This window comes from Anser cygnoides, chromosome 17 (assembly GCF_040182565.1).
Source record: "Anser cygnoides isolate HZ-2024a breed goose chromosome 17, Taihu_goose_T2T_genome, whole genome shotgun sequence".
NCBI classification, from domain to species: domain Eukaryota; kingdom Metazoa; phylum Chordata; class Aves; order Anseriformes; family Anatidae; genus Anser; species Anser cygnoides.
The window spans coordinates 10802801-10818271 of record NC_089889.1 but is presented as its reverse complement, the minus strand read 5'-3'; the positions used below and the strand labels follow the sequence as shown (position 1 = coordinate 10818271).

General features: G+C 35.9%; 2 protein-coding genes across 9 annotated transcripts in view; one reads left to right on the top strand and one right to left on the bottom strand.

The window, feature by feature from the left end:
- Positions 1-15471, bottom strand: part of RSPH14 (radial spoke head 14 homolog) — a 109028-nt gene that overhangs the window by 81877 nt on the left and 11680 nt on the right. The window lies entirely within an intron of this gene.
- The window catches only part of GNAZ (G protein subunit alpha z), a 76403-nt gene that overhangs the window by 60083 nt on the left and 849 nt on the right, over positions 1-15471 (top strand). The gene's annotated exons all lie outside the window — the stretch shown is intronic.

Here is a 15471-nt window from a genome sequence, read left to right as displayed (position 1 = left end):
TTAGCAATAGTAATTTATACCAACAAAGGAGATTTGTATCATTTAACTGCCTTTTTTTTTTTTAATTCAATCTTGGTCAACCAAAGTTGTTTTTACTTCTTTGCAGCCCAGCAGTCTATAACTTCCATTAAAAATATGGGAGAAGCATTGTTTCAGAATCTATCAATCTCTCAATTTACTCTAGTAACTTCATGGAAATCATCTCTTACAAGTGATTTGATGTAAACTCCAGGAATGCTGCATAAAACTAGAAGAATTTACTGAAAGTGAAGACAAGATTCTTTCTTCATGCTGCACAACACATGCAGCTTTTGCACTCCTGAGTGCTCCTCTCACCTTACGCAAAAAGAGCGAAGACCAGACCCAGATAAAGACCCTCTCTTTGAAGTTGCTTTGCATCTTTTCATTTAGTTTTATTCCTCTGTTTCTTCTTCATTCTTGACTCTGAACACTGACTTATGGGCCCTACAGTCTTTTATATCTTCTAGGTTAGTAGGAGGCAACCTCAAGACCATCATGATGGCAAGAACTGTTGGAATTGTAGGCAAGGTTGCTAAAAGATCTTGCTCCTGTAGTATGCTATGCTAATCTTGCAACATAGATGGGATAAAAAGAGAAGATAGCCAATTGTTCCCACATGAGCTCCAGCTGCACCAAACTCTGTAAGCATCCTGCTTAAAATATCTTCAAAGATGCAATGAAACGCAAGCTAGTGCTCCTGCAAGAATTTCATCTGTTTAAGCTGTGACAGCAGACAGTGTTCTTCCCAGATGTCACACAATCTCATAAATAGTCTCAGGTTTTGTGGGTATTCATTCCCCCCTCCCTCCCCCCCCCCCCCCCATGATTTTCTCAGTATAAATACTCATTCACCTTTTTTATCACATAACAGGCTGCTTTTAATGTTTATTATTGTTCAGCCTCGATCTGGGCCAGTTTTCTTCTGGTGGTGGTGTTTTTCCCAAAAAAAAGATTTCTTTCATCATCTTCCTATCATGCATTATGCTCTGGTTTCAGGCAATGCCAGTAACTAGAGGTCAGCACCTCTAGTTCCAAGTCCCTTTGCCTACCTTTTCGGTGAGAAACACTCACTGCTTCAAATGATGGCAAAGTTTGTAAAACAAACAAACAGTTTTTGAAGCTGGACATGACTAAGGGGAAAGGAAAAATTGCTGAGGAACTGCAGCAATTTTACATAGGTTATGTTAAGGAGAAGATTTCACCAATACGGAATGTAACAGCTGATGAGCTATTCTGACAGTCATGACATACAAAACACTTGTACTGGGTCACAGCAAGTATCTGTGTAGTCCAATAGTCGATGTCCAATTGTGGGCAACAGGGGATATTTAGGAAAGAATATGGGAACAGATCAAGCATACACTGATATCTCCTGCTATATATCCTACCAGAAAACTGAACTAAGGATTACATCAAGATCTGTCTGCTCAACTGCTCTTTAATTGCCTTTTGAACCCAACTACACTTTTATGACTATTACTATCATTATTATTCTCTAGCATCTCATGGTACAGTTTTACATTAATTATGCACTGCATGGGAAGAATATTTATCTGCTGTCAGATAACTGAATTTGATGTTTCTTGTTTGCATTGTGAGAAATGGTGCAAAAATCATTCACTACGTACCCCTTCTGTGCCATTCACAATTTTATGAGCTCTATTTTGTTCTGTCAGCTATTTCTTTTTCTCTGCTGAACGATATATGTACTTTTTTCATACAACAGCCATTCTGTACTTGTGATAGCTCTTGCTCTTTTTCTGTATGTTTTCTAATTCTGTTGCTACAAATGATCCCTCTTCTCATACACATCTATCAGTTTTCCTAAGTATCCAGAAAATCCTGGAGGATTCAGCCTTTTAAAGCTAGGTTGATGGTGTTGAAATGAAAACCTACTTACTCGAGAAGTCCTCCAAGTCCTCCTTTCTTTATATCTTAGGTTGGACCCTTGTCACTGATGTGTCATACTTCAAACCTTTTTTTTTTATCCAGAGAAAGAGCATTCACAGGCACCAGATTTTTCGATCTGTCCTTCTGTTACATCAAGTTATTAAGCTTACTAGTGCATACTTCATGCCAAAAAATTAATGAATTTTCCTCATTTTAGAAAAAAATCTGGATTTACTCTTATGTAATATATTGTTCCACTTCTATTAAGGCAAAGAGTTGTCTGGGTGACGGATCCTAGGGCTACTCTAAGGTCCGGAGAACTTGAAAAAACAGAAAGCAATCAAGAATGGGTATTCCAGAAAGGCCATAACTCCATTCTTTGACCATTTCCTTTCCATCCTTTATAATTCATAGCACTATAGAAAGATTGGCCAGATGTGATTTCTGAAGGTCATGTATAACATCCTAACTGCAGCCAACTATTGCCAACAGTAAATCAGGCCAGCTATACCTTTATCTGATGAGGTGAGGAAAAGCTCAACAAATGGAGATTTCGCAAAACTTCTAGTGATGTTTTTTTTCCTCTGATGTCTAATTTGAACCTCCCAAGCTGTAATTAGCATTCATTGCCACTTAGTATTTAATGTGATACTGCTGAGAAGAGTTTATCCTCAACACCTTTTCAACTATGCTTCAAGTAACTGTAGATTTTTTTTCAATTTTATTATTATTAGATCAACACTTACTCTCCTCTCTGCCAGTCTAACTAGGAACAGTTTCCTCAGCCTCTCCGTGCAGTGCAGCGTTAAGTTACTTACTGCTTAGGCACTGAGGGCTAAGATATTTAAGCTTAAAGGTCTCAAATGAGGACGGCTGAAGTCCTGGGCCACTTTATGTGTAGAACAGTGCAACATTTCAGCTATGCTGAATATGTACTTGAAACATTCCTTTTATCCTCAGGTCAAGCATAATCTAAAGGCCTGAAAGAGAAAAACCACCAAACACGAGCAAACAACATCACACACCCCCAAATTCAAAAAACAATATGAAACAATTTCAATTGAAATCAATTGAAATATATTACCAAGAATATAAAAAAAAAAATCTGTCCTCTAATAAAAAAGCTGGCTATATATATATGTATATATGCATACATGAAATGCAATCTAAGGGTAAAACATCCAGGTGTTTACAATTAAAGTATAGATCTTCATGCTGCTTTACATCTATTTCCAAGAACTGTGATATTAAGAACTAGCTTAGTTTGTACTCAGGAAATCTTAACTTTTTTCGCACTCAAAAATGCTGAAGTTTTATTTTTATGTTCCTTTTATGGCATGTTTGCTCTCTTAAAACTTTTTGCCCCCGAAAATAATACACAGGGAAGCACAGTGCAAGGTCTCATAACTCTTATGTCAAGAGGCTTATGTAATGTAAAGCTTTGTTGACCTTTGAGGAGGTAAAAGGAGAGTGTTAACAATTGTTTGCTGAGCAACTGAAACATTGCAAGCTTTCCTTTAAGGAGAAAAACAACAAGCTATCAGTTGAATGATGATTAAATGAAGTCCTGTGAAAAGGGGTATGTTCCATGATACAATTTAGCTTGTGTACTTTTACTACAGCCCTGGCAGTGCTACCTTAGCTGGACAATATCTATGTTATCTGCAGGTTTTAATATTTTGGCCTGTTGTGTCTTTTGTGTCTTTCTTTTGCCATTCTATTCTCATTACTCCTTTCCCGAAATGCTGATTTATGTTTCAGCTCTACCAGGCACAGGACCAATATTGACTGCCCATATTTCTACTATCTTGAGCATACCTTTTTCTGTAGCTTTTCTTTGGACTTACATTCTTCCAAAAGAAGTGATACATATGACATTTTATCATTTCCAAATATAATTTTCCTGTACTTTAGCTTGCTTAGATATGTACAGCTAGTCACAAGCAATAGCTCAATCTACATGTATATCTTCACTTTTATTCTGCCCCATTCCAACCTTGGCCAGACATTCTGGACTAGCCTTCATTTCTATCTTTTAACACCTCTATTAAATGATGAAGCACCTCACCCTTTTTGATCCTTGAACCTCAGTCACCTTTTCATCTATTCTTATGAGAGGTTTCTATACCCTTTCTTTAGGATCCCTTTAGTCGTCTATAAGTCCTAGCACAAGCACCCATTGTTCTGTTCTATTGCTTGGAATTCCACCAGCCCAAAATCTAATCCACCTGTCAAGAAATTTAATCAAACATCTTCCCCAGCTCAGGCACTCTCCTTATCATATTCATAGCTTGGTGTCAGACTGTACTTAGTAGGATTAATAATTCTGTATTATTCCTGGTGTCTAGGAATATAAAACAGTTTTGATAGATAGTATTAAAGAGGAGTTTATCCCAGTCTATCATTGGCACCAATATGTAACTACTATGTAACAATGCTTAGCTTATCATGCATGCTTACAGATGTGACTTGTTGTTAACTGCACACCTGAAAATCTGCAAAAATTAAATTCCGTGATAAATGTTCAGAACTGTTAAAATAATTATCCCAATTAAATCTGTTTTGTTTAGTCCAGTCCATAGTAAGCCTTAGTAACACTATAATTCTTTTCAAGTCACAGAGATCATATGCGATAAAATATTCATAATGTTTTCATTGTCATCCTATATAATAGCCAAGACTGAAGGTCCCAATGCAGTTCACCTTCATACTGCCAGATTCTGTTATCATCTGCAGAGTTTTCTGTAATGACAGCTGTAATACCCCACAGGAAATCATCAAATGAGACAGTATTCTGAGGTACTACTTGGTCAGGTTTCTTCCTCTTTCTTCTCTGAAAAAGAGGCATCAAATGTTGCCTATTGCATTCTCCACTTGTTCTACATTTTCATGTACAATCTGTAGATAGAAACAATGACAGGAGATTTTCTATAAAATAATGAGGAATTAATTTGGTAGTTCACATTTTGTTTGCAAGTATATTTTTTCCTCCTGACTTGAGGTTGGATTTCTTTAAAAAAAGAAATAGAGGTAAGTTTGTTTCAGACACACTGAGTGAGGGCGTTTCTTGTTCTCACTGTATAAATGTATTTTTCCACATCCAAAATCACACAAGATTCCTTCAGGGCTCCACTTAATAAAATCCAGGAGTTTCTCAGCTCATTTGGTAGTAGAAATTCCTCTAACATAAATCTCTCTTTTATCATCCCTCAATTTCCCTGTTTTGCAGTGGCATAAAGTATGTGTATACAAATAAAATGTCATATTACTTTTCTACCTTACTGCACTTCACGTGGCTCATACATGCATGACACTGAAGGGAATTCTGATAGGAAGGACAGAAATAGGAAGCATACGCATGTATATATGCCTTTGACATATAGCAATCAGCTGCGCTGACATGGCTGATTACTACTGAAATAGCGATCCTGACGTCCTTCCTGCTTTATTTACCACATAACCAGTCAGGATTTCCAGCAGGGTTTTAGACTGATGTAACATATTACTTTGGTGATGGAATAATGAGTTTGCTTGTACAGTAAGTTAAGCTGCTAAGTAAGCAACTTAGCACGTCTTAATAAATTCACAGTGGGACTTAGCCCTTCTAAGTCACCCCTTCTAATTTTGAAATTTTACAATTCCCAACATTTTCCAGAAAAGGTTTGGGATCCTAGGATTGGAAATAAAGGATTTAGAAAGGCAAATCACTTCCATCTAGTCAAACCCCTCTTGGTTACACTCTCCATTGTAGGAGATGCCAAAGATAGAAAGAGTTTTATTCTACTTTTATCATACCTCAGTGAGGTTCCTCATTTCTTGATTTGAGAGATTTAGACAGTAAGGTGGATTAAGTCTATTTACTTCTCTCCAACAGAAACGTAGTTTCTTCCTTTTGATTATTACATGGAAGTAATAATTCTTTGTAATTCATGAAATTACCATCTTTCCCCATTTTAGACCCATAGCTACTTGATCCTATGTGCTATTGCAAAAAATGAATCATACAATAGCCTTTTTAATTCAAGTCTGTCTCTCCCCGAGCTCTGACCAGAAAGCTTTCACATGAAAGCTGTGAGGAGATGCTATATTCCAGTTAGGGTCTATTTAACAAGTGTTTTTTTCTAATTACTTGCTATCTCGGTAACAAGGTCTTCCCTTTTGAAAAATCTTCGTTGTTCTGGAACTCTTTGCTGCAAAGCACACCTGTTCCAGAGGATGACCAGGGATATTTGTATGTTTGGAAACTATTGGAAGAACAGAAGCAGCCATCTGTTCCTTAGGACATTCTTCCCCTTAAGCAGCCAATTTCTTGTTCTCATGCTTGGAGAAAAGTTTGCAATTAGACCCCAACAAGGCCGTCTGGAAAAGACATTGGCATTATCTTGCTTATCCTGTGTGTAATTATGAAATTACAGGAGTACATTTTTTTCTAATCACCTAGCTATCTGCCCCCCTCAGGATTCCTGAACTGGACAAGACACTGCAGAGAAGAAAAATGCCTTTTTTAACCATTATTTTCCCTCCACATTAACAGAATTTTTTCATAATTTCTCTGGGAGTAGTAGAGTAATTTATTCTACTTTTGTAATGGTCATAAGCCATAATCCTCTGAAGTTCCCTTTCCTGTAATACGTAGTTTTGCAATACTGTAGAAACTAGAAATACCTTTGTTGCGTACAGGCGTATGTGAGTGGATACATCACACATCTTTAGGCTCAGCTGCAGAGCGTTAGCCTTCACCTTAGAACTGTGGACATTTCACTTCTTATTTAAAATTTCCAGATACATCAAGATGTCATCTGGCTATAACAAAGAGCCATATCATGCATTGCCCTTTGAAATGTGATAGATGCACTACACAAATCGTAAGCCAGCACTTAAAATTTATAAAGGCCTTGTACTGCCATGAATACTGTTTTCTGTTAGCTTTGTACTTACTTGTTTGTCATGTAATTGCACTTGGAAAGTGAAATCAAACTATGCGTTAATGTTTCCATTATTAACGGGTAGACAGCAGTAGTCTAACTTCATCTGCTTGTGTTTAAGCATTTTCCTGCAGTTCAGCATTTAGCATATCCATTTGCTTGTATTACATAACGCTGAATCCTTTTTAAAAAATAACTCCTGCTTGTAAGAAATATCTAGCAGGTGAATAGAGATCTACTTCTCCAATTCCTTATTGAATTACAGTGGATTCACAACAACTTTAACACCTAAATTCTGTGAGTTACCTGGTACTTGGGTTTCAAAACAGATTTTGTATTTGCCACCTCAGACTAACGTCCTCCACTTTTCCTTTTTGGAAAAAATGTAACTGTTACAATCATTTTGCCTGTGAAAGCAGGACAGACAGTTTACTGAAAACCAGTTATGCGCAAAAGGTGCTTTACCAATGCCACATCTTTAAATTTAATTTCCATTGAGTAAGTTTGTTAGCATTGATTAAGGTTATTATCATAACAAAATCCAAATCCTATTATCTTAATCACTGTTCTGGCTAATCTGTTTTACTGTTAAAATTCTAGAAATTTGGTTTTCAAATTTGGGAGGGATATATATTCATTAATCACTGCCCTCACCTAAAACATGTCAGCTGATTTTGATTTCTCTGTACTGTAGACTTTTACACTATCTGACCTAATTACAGTAATGGTTGAGTGACGTTTCAGTATTCCACACAAATTCTACTGTGCTTTCAGCAATTTATTGTTTAATTGCTCAGAACCATGCTGCTGAATTTTATTGCTTCAGCAACTCCCACAACTTGGCAACCATCTTCCTCCCAAGACTATTAGAGATTTCTTCTAGAATTTTCTGATATTCTGTCCTGTCTGAATCCTGACCCTGAATCCCATTCCCTTTATGAATAGTTTTATCCTCAATAACAATACATATTTAGATTGTTTCACATAATTTTTGCATTGCTGCTAATTTTCCTTTCCTCATAAATGTATTTTTTTCTAATCATCCACAAACATTGTTACATTGTTAACCAAATTAGCCTTCCCTTTTCTCCAGTGATATTAAGAAAAACCTTCAGCTAAGGTTCTTTACTGTGAGTTTTTACCTTCCTTGATAATGGCTGCTGCCTCTGGTGTTTTACTGTTAGAACTCATGTTGATGAAAAATTATTCATCTTCCCTGTCTTTAAATTACTCTTAACTGCACTTCTAGGTCCATTTGAAAAATCTATAAAGTGGTTCATCATCAGTTTAGCTGGAAAGTAATTTCAGGCATGGTGCTAGCAAGAGCCTCTGCTTATTCACTTCTCAGCTTTGTTCCAGCCACTGTGGTTGCACTTGAGAAATATAATTACATTTACTAAGTGGCCGTGTCTGTGTGTTTAGAAGGACATTCAGGTAAATAAGAGGAATTAAGGATATATCCTCCTTGTAGGTGAGCAGAAGGATTTTTTGAATTGCAACTCTAGTACTGTAGAACAGAAAGGTTCTATGAATCAGGTGGTCTCCCTTGGAATCACTAAGATCTTAACACCCTTTTAGATTTATTAAACTTAAGTTTGAATTAAAAAAGCCCCTAAGCCCCTATGTTCTAGTGTCAATATTGTGCAGCCAGCTCTAACAAGCATTCTTCTCCCTTACACAGGATGTTAAACAAAATCTGAGGCGTAAAAGGGTGTAAAGAAGCAGCAAGAATGAGCTCCTCTAAAAGAGAAGATGAGCCAAGGGTGACAGGAAGGCAGGCAGTAACCTCTGATGAACGATGCAGTCCCCCAGTACCCAAAGAAGAGCAGAGCAGGTCCATCAGAGGTATCGGATTCAACCAACAGTCCAGACTGCTAGATAACTCCAAAGCAATGAGGCAGGTCTGGAACCAAGCCAGAAAGTCACGTCAGGGGATCAGTGAGGGACATGGTCAGGTATAGACACAGCAGCAACATAACTCAGGCAAAGACCAAGGGTGAGTGCCTCAGCTTCAAAGTAGCTGCAGGATAAAAGTGCAGGCTTCCAACAAATCTTACAGCTCTTTTTGAGGGTTACAAAGCTGCCCTGTGGCAGAGCTGACCTTGAGTACATGCAGCTAAATTCTGACAAAGACCCTGCTGACACAGGGTAGTTTCCATTTTGATGAGACATTTTAGTCATTTGGACAGGATATCAGCTTAGTGTACCAAAGGTATTTGCAAGACTATTTCTCTAAAGACTCTTAGGAACAAGATAGACTGCTAGGTGCTTTTTTCTTGCAAAAGCTGCGGATTAAAGAGGGAGTGTAACAATGTTACTTTTTTCTTTTCTTTTCCTTTCCTTTTTTTTTTGTTTTATTTTTTTGTTAGACTTTTCTTTGTTCCAGTAAATTGCATGAACAGACTCCCTCGGTGGCCCTGACAGGAATTATGCCAGCAAAACAGAGGATGCAGCATAGACAGAAAAGTGGGCTGGGTGGGGTAGGGTTATTTGAACTGCTACTACTGCTAGAGCAAATGTATGTGAAATCTTGTCTTCAGCTTCCCTACACTACTCCTTACTGTAGGGATGCATTTTTGATCAACTTGTATCTGAGTAATCCTCAATGTTTTCTCAGTTACGTTTCAACTCTTCTCTCCTTCTGGCTTCTCTTATGTACAAGAAGCTTCCTAACATCCTAAAAAGTCAAATTTCAACAAGAAAATGTCTTTCTTTTCCAAAACTCCAACTGAGACACCCCTTCGTTGTTGACAGAATCCCTTTATTTGTATCCGCTAGCTATCAAAATTTGCAAAATAATTTTGTAGCTCTTTACAAACTTACATCTGTACTTATCTCTGGTCCAGTTCTTTGTAGCTCCCTCTTTATCCTTTCCATCTTTTGAACTGTATTTGTTTACACCATTCCCTCTCTCTGAAACATCTAGTTTCCTGAAATTATTTCCATATCTAGTTCTATGTCTGCCTTTGTGGTCTGTTTAATTTACATTGCATACTCTTCAAACAGAAATTCTGGTATGAATTTCCTGGAATTGTACATACTGATGCTATTAAGCAAGTATTTCTCAAATAAGAAAAAGAGAGAAGAGTGGATGATATGTTTTGGAATGTAGTCTCCAAGAAGAGAGACCAAAGTAAGCATTCACCTCACTGGTGAGATAGTTACTCTACCAGGGACAAGAGCATGAGTATTTTATGCAGAAAGGGGACAAACTGAAGAACAGTAAGAACACTAAGAGTTTAATCCATAGTTAAAATATTTTTGTATGCAAGTTGTGAAAAAATTCTCACCTTTAATAATTACATTGTCCAGCCCTGCAACATCCATGCACAAATTAAGGTTGAATGTGTAAGGCTAGAAGTGGTTATTACCACTTTCATGTTTTATTGTCTTTTCAGCAACTAGAATTTTCCTCTCTTTTCAGTCTCTCTTACTAATGTGTTCTGGGTAATATTGATGCACTCCTACGCTTATTGACAAGATTTTATAGCTCAGATATGTCTATGCAAAAAATTTCACAGGAGATAAAGCAAAATGTCTATAAATTCAGTTTCTTCCTTCTTATGCATATGCACATTCTTTAACACATTCTAACATATACTGCTCTTTTTTCTAACGACATTGTCAGGTTTACATTAGCTTAAAACTGTCAGTGCCCCTGTAAGCATTTGTTACACTTTACAATTTATGGAAGAGTTTTAATTCTAATTTTGTCCTTGAACTCCAACAGAAGATTTGGTAGAAAAGTGTCAGTATTATGATTCACTACAAAATAAAGTAATAAACACAAACCTCTTAAAATGCAATATCCTGCTGGCATGAATGTTCTGAGAGATTGCCAAAAACCTATATTAGCTCGAAAACATTTTTTCTTCCAGACAATTAGTAGCAAAAGCATTTCAAGTAAGCTAAAAAATTCTTGTAAGGTTTTATCAGATACAGATTCAGAAAAGGAAAGAAAAACATGATTCTTTGGAAACAGAGCTGTGACGTTTTTGTGGATTATGTGTTGTGTCATGATTTGCATCGTGGAAAGTAAAGCACAAACCCTCAAACAGATTTTTTAAGTCACATTTTTACATCTATAGATCTGTCTGTATATAAAGTAGGTTCAAGTGTCAAATGATCCCACCTTTCCCACCTTTACAAAGGAAGAAGCAAACAAAAAACATGTAGAAATTGTATAATTTTGCTTACAATTCCGTATGTCTTAAAAGGCCTGTGATCTAGACTTGGACATGGCTATACACTGCTGCTGTGGCAGTGTCAGCCATCATAGGATGCCCCCTGTGCTCCTGGGGCTTTTAAAATAACCAGAAACTGACAAAAGTCCTTGGTTTCATCTATAAACACAGAATTATTAATTAAAATCACTAAATCAGTGTCTTAACGGAACTTGGAGAATAGAGGAAGTGGTTCTGACCAAGTTGATCCACAGCAAATGACAAGGAATTTTAACAGAAATAGTAAGAAAAAGTATAAGAAAAGTATAAGAAAGAGGTAATATGAAAAGCTCAGGTAAAACAGTCTCCTTGTGTTTCAGCAACTATACATTTTTAAGGGGTAAAATTTTTTTTCAGGCCCAATGTATCCTTTCTTCTATTAAAAGCCAAAATCAGCTTCTCGCCTCCAAATTTCTGAACGGAAATGATGGCCACCATACTTCAGTCAGACAACAACAAAAATACGTGGAGACTATATTATTTTTATCCCCCCAAGCACAAGTCAGACAGATGGAACACACACATATTTGCTAATAATCTTATAAACAAAATTTACTTTTTTTTTTTTTTTATCATGAAGCCTGTCTGCCCTTAGAAGCAAAAATTGTTGAATATAAAAAGGAATGCAATACCTGAAGAATAATCTGTATGGAACGGGCAGCTAATACTAGTTAAACAGTAAAGTAATTACAGGTTGACGTTAGAAGAGAACAAAAGAGTTAATTATTGCAGAAGAACAGGTTGGAATGCTAGAAATTAGTTAAGCATTACAGTGGTTTTAGAACCAGTATCCAAAGTACATAAACATTCAACGTATCATATCTGTTGGCACAGTGAGAACACTGCCACTGTATGCTATGGCACATTCCTTTGGTAGGAGGAATATATTACGTTATACACAATACAAATCTGCAAATAATTCTGTGTATTGGCTCTGATTCCTTATTTTCACTGCTTTCTGTTAGTAAATTATAAAAAAGAAACCATGTTGATTCTCTAAATGTACTTGACAAATATATCTGACATAATGTGTTTATATAAAGAGTGATAAAATGCATAGCTGTTTTCTAGCCTGCCCAGTTCAGTCTTCTTATTTGCAGGAAATAAAATAAATACAAAGATAGATGAATCTAAATAGCATTGTGCACTTTTGCAAAATTTATGTTCTTTGCATCAACATGATAAACGAATACTGAGCACAGAAGTCTATCAAAAAGCAAATAGTTTTCTATTTCAGTTGGGAAGAATGCTTGTATTTTATATCAGGGATAAATGCAAGAAGTCAATTTTTTCTTCTGTTGTTTGTTACAAGAGGGATTTCTGAAAACAAGTTGCTTCCTGCGGAATGACATAGATCTGGCAACAGTTTCCAAAATTAATGCCAGGATCTGGGCATGTATGACAGCCCATGTCCATGACAGATGCATGAGAAGGGCTTGAAAACTGGACACACCAAAACATTCCACAGATTGAAATGTGTCTGTGGTTCACCAGTTGATCAGTCTTAAGTTAATACTGCTTCTGTGCTTTGAGGAATTCAGCTAAAAATCTATGTGATTCTAAGAAAATTATCAGTGTCTACCTATTTGTAGCTTTTGATTAATGTATTTTGTTTGTTGAGAGATCAGTCAACAGATATAAATGGAGAGGGTCTGAGAAAAAGACTAAAGAATAATATAAAAATATGTTAGGAGTAACACATGCTATACATGATCCTTTGAGGAACCCTGCAGTGCTCTGTTTCTGCCAATTCAAAATACTTTTGACCACAGTAAAACTGTTAGGCTTGAGTTGGTTCGAGGCTTTTTGTTTGTTTGTTTTCAAGAAACTGTACTTCTTGAAAAATGTAAGTTCTGTATAAACCGATTCATTATGCCTTTGGAAAAACTGAGAAATCAGGTTTCAGTAATCTCTAGGATTTTTACTAGACATTTGCAGTATTATTTTTCTTCTACTTAAATAAAAAATATCAAATCATCTGCTCCTACTTTCAGATAGCAAGGCATATCCCTATATAAAAAGTTTAAAAGCAGAGAATTGCTCTTCCTCTGATGACTCCTCTGAAGTCAGTAAATTCATAGATGTTTATAGCTTTTTTAATTATTATTATTTTTATTTTTTCTTTAAGAAGGGAATGTTGAAAAAGTGTAACTCACTCTTTGGTAACTGATATGAAAATGGCGCATGGAGTTTAAAATACCTAACAGCATATCATCAAGCTGAAAAATTAGTTGACCTAAACTTTCAAGAAGTAATAACTAGCAAATAGATAAACAGTTAAAATAAAATAGTTAAAATAAAAAGAAGAAGAAATTAAACACGTTACTGAAAGAATTCAAATTTTCAGCCTGTTATCTACATCTCAGAACCTGTAATATCTTCCAAATCTATATAATTTCTGTAATAGTTTCTTAAATTGTACTTTGTTGTACTATTACAGTTCTTTATCATACGTACTGTAGCAATTTATTCTTAAATGCATGTATTTATTAGAAAAAGAAAAAAAAGATAACATATCTAATCACAATCAAATCCCCAAATGTGAAACACAGAATCTGGTCACTGTTGCATTGCTTGAATTGCATATGAATATAAATCTATGAGGCCTGTAAATGCAACAAAAATATACCAGTTTAATATTCTTGGTGTTACAGCTGATCTATAGTCTCTCAGGGAAAATCTAAGGCTAACATAAAAGCTAAACTGTCTCTCCCTCCCAGACTTTAATTCAGAAGGGTAACTTTATTAAGCTATCAAAATGAAGACCCTTTGCCTTTGCTCTACCTATGATGCCCTCTCAGATTGTTTTGTTTGTGGACGAACTTGTGTGTCCTTAAGCTATTTAAGCCCTTTATAATGGGTTTAAGAGAGAATTTCAAGCCTGTTTGGAAGTGTATCAAATAAACATTCATTACACATTTCTTTAATATAAAAATGAGTGTAACTGAGGAAAGCACAAGTAATTACTATAAAATTTTTATTCAAGACTTCTATTTGTATGGAAATGTCACAGAAAAAGGAATAAGCCTCCACGCAACAGCGTAAGGACCTACCCATGGAAACCATTTTCATTTATGATTCAGGTTGGAGCACTGAAAGGTAAAGGGAATCGTTCTGTCAAGTCATTTAGTCATTTTAGATACGCTAATCCCCAAGAAATATAACTATGGTGATTTTACTTAATCTTCTCATTTTGTTTTTGTGGAACCATAATAAACTCCAGAAGGATATTATTTTATGTGATCAAATGTTATTGCTAGGCAGAAGTTATTCTGATTTGTAACCAGGACAGCGTGAGTGATTTACTAAAATATGTTGTTTTGTGTATGTTTGTTTCTATACTTATTTCCTAATGCATTTGCTGTACAGAAAAAAAATAAAAATATGAATTTATTTTAAGCCCTTTCATGAATACAGCCTTTTCCCACTTTCAGCAGTACAGGAACAAAGCTGAACTGGGAAAGAATAAAGGTCCACTTATTCCAGTGTATAGTTTTATTAAGAAAAACTATTGCTGGATATTGAAAAAGATTGGAATGAAACCTTATTGCTTAATTGTAATAGCTTTCCTTTAGAGAGAAAATATGAGTGCATGCCTCAGAAATGTTTCATGTAGACAAACATCTGACTAAATATTGGAACATGCTGGAAAACACCGACCTTTAGCAAAAATGCTTGATTGAGATATTTCTGTATTCACTTTTGACAATACAACAATCTTTATTTTATTCAGCTCAAATACTTTTCAAAACGTTCTGTTCCCAGTAACCTCAGCCTTCTGAGAGCACCGAGTACCATGGACAGCTCCAGCTGCACCAGCAGTACCGGCAGGAGCGGTGCTCAGGAAGTACCAAAAAGGCCGATGATTTCCAGCAATTTCTCCTTTCAGCTTAGAGCAGCATTGAATTGTTACTTCCAAATATGCAACTGTGTTGGTCATCCTACATTGGTCATCAATAGAAATGCCTGTTCAGAGCAGCAGACAGAAAGATGTTAAACATGTCTGGCCAATTTCAGCTTTTACCTTCAAGTATACACCATACAAGTATTCTCACCATACTAGAATGTGGTTCCTTTTCTCATGTACTCTTCCAAGTTCACTATTTTACAATGGAGAGAAGTGAGGCCAAGAAAATGTTGGAGTGTGTACGGTGTGCTAAACCACACATCTAATGATGTAGTGTTATAATCGTGCTATAGTATTTTAACCTTTAAAACTTCAACCACAGAATCTTTCAGTAGTGTGAAAATCTTAGAAATTAATTATCCCTTTTAAAAAAATGTTTATATTGCTAACCTGATTTTGAACTCAACCATCTTTTCCCAAGTTACACTTATTGTTTCAAAACATTTAGTTTTAGACTTGCCCTCATAGTTGTCAATTATTAAAATAAATAAATAAATAAGAGCCA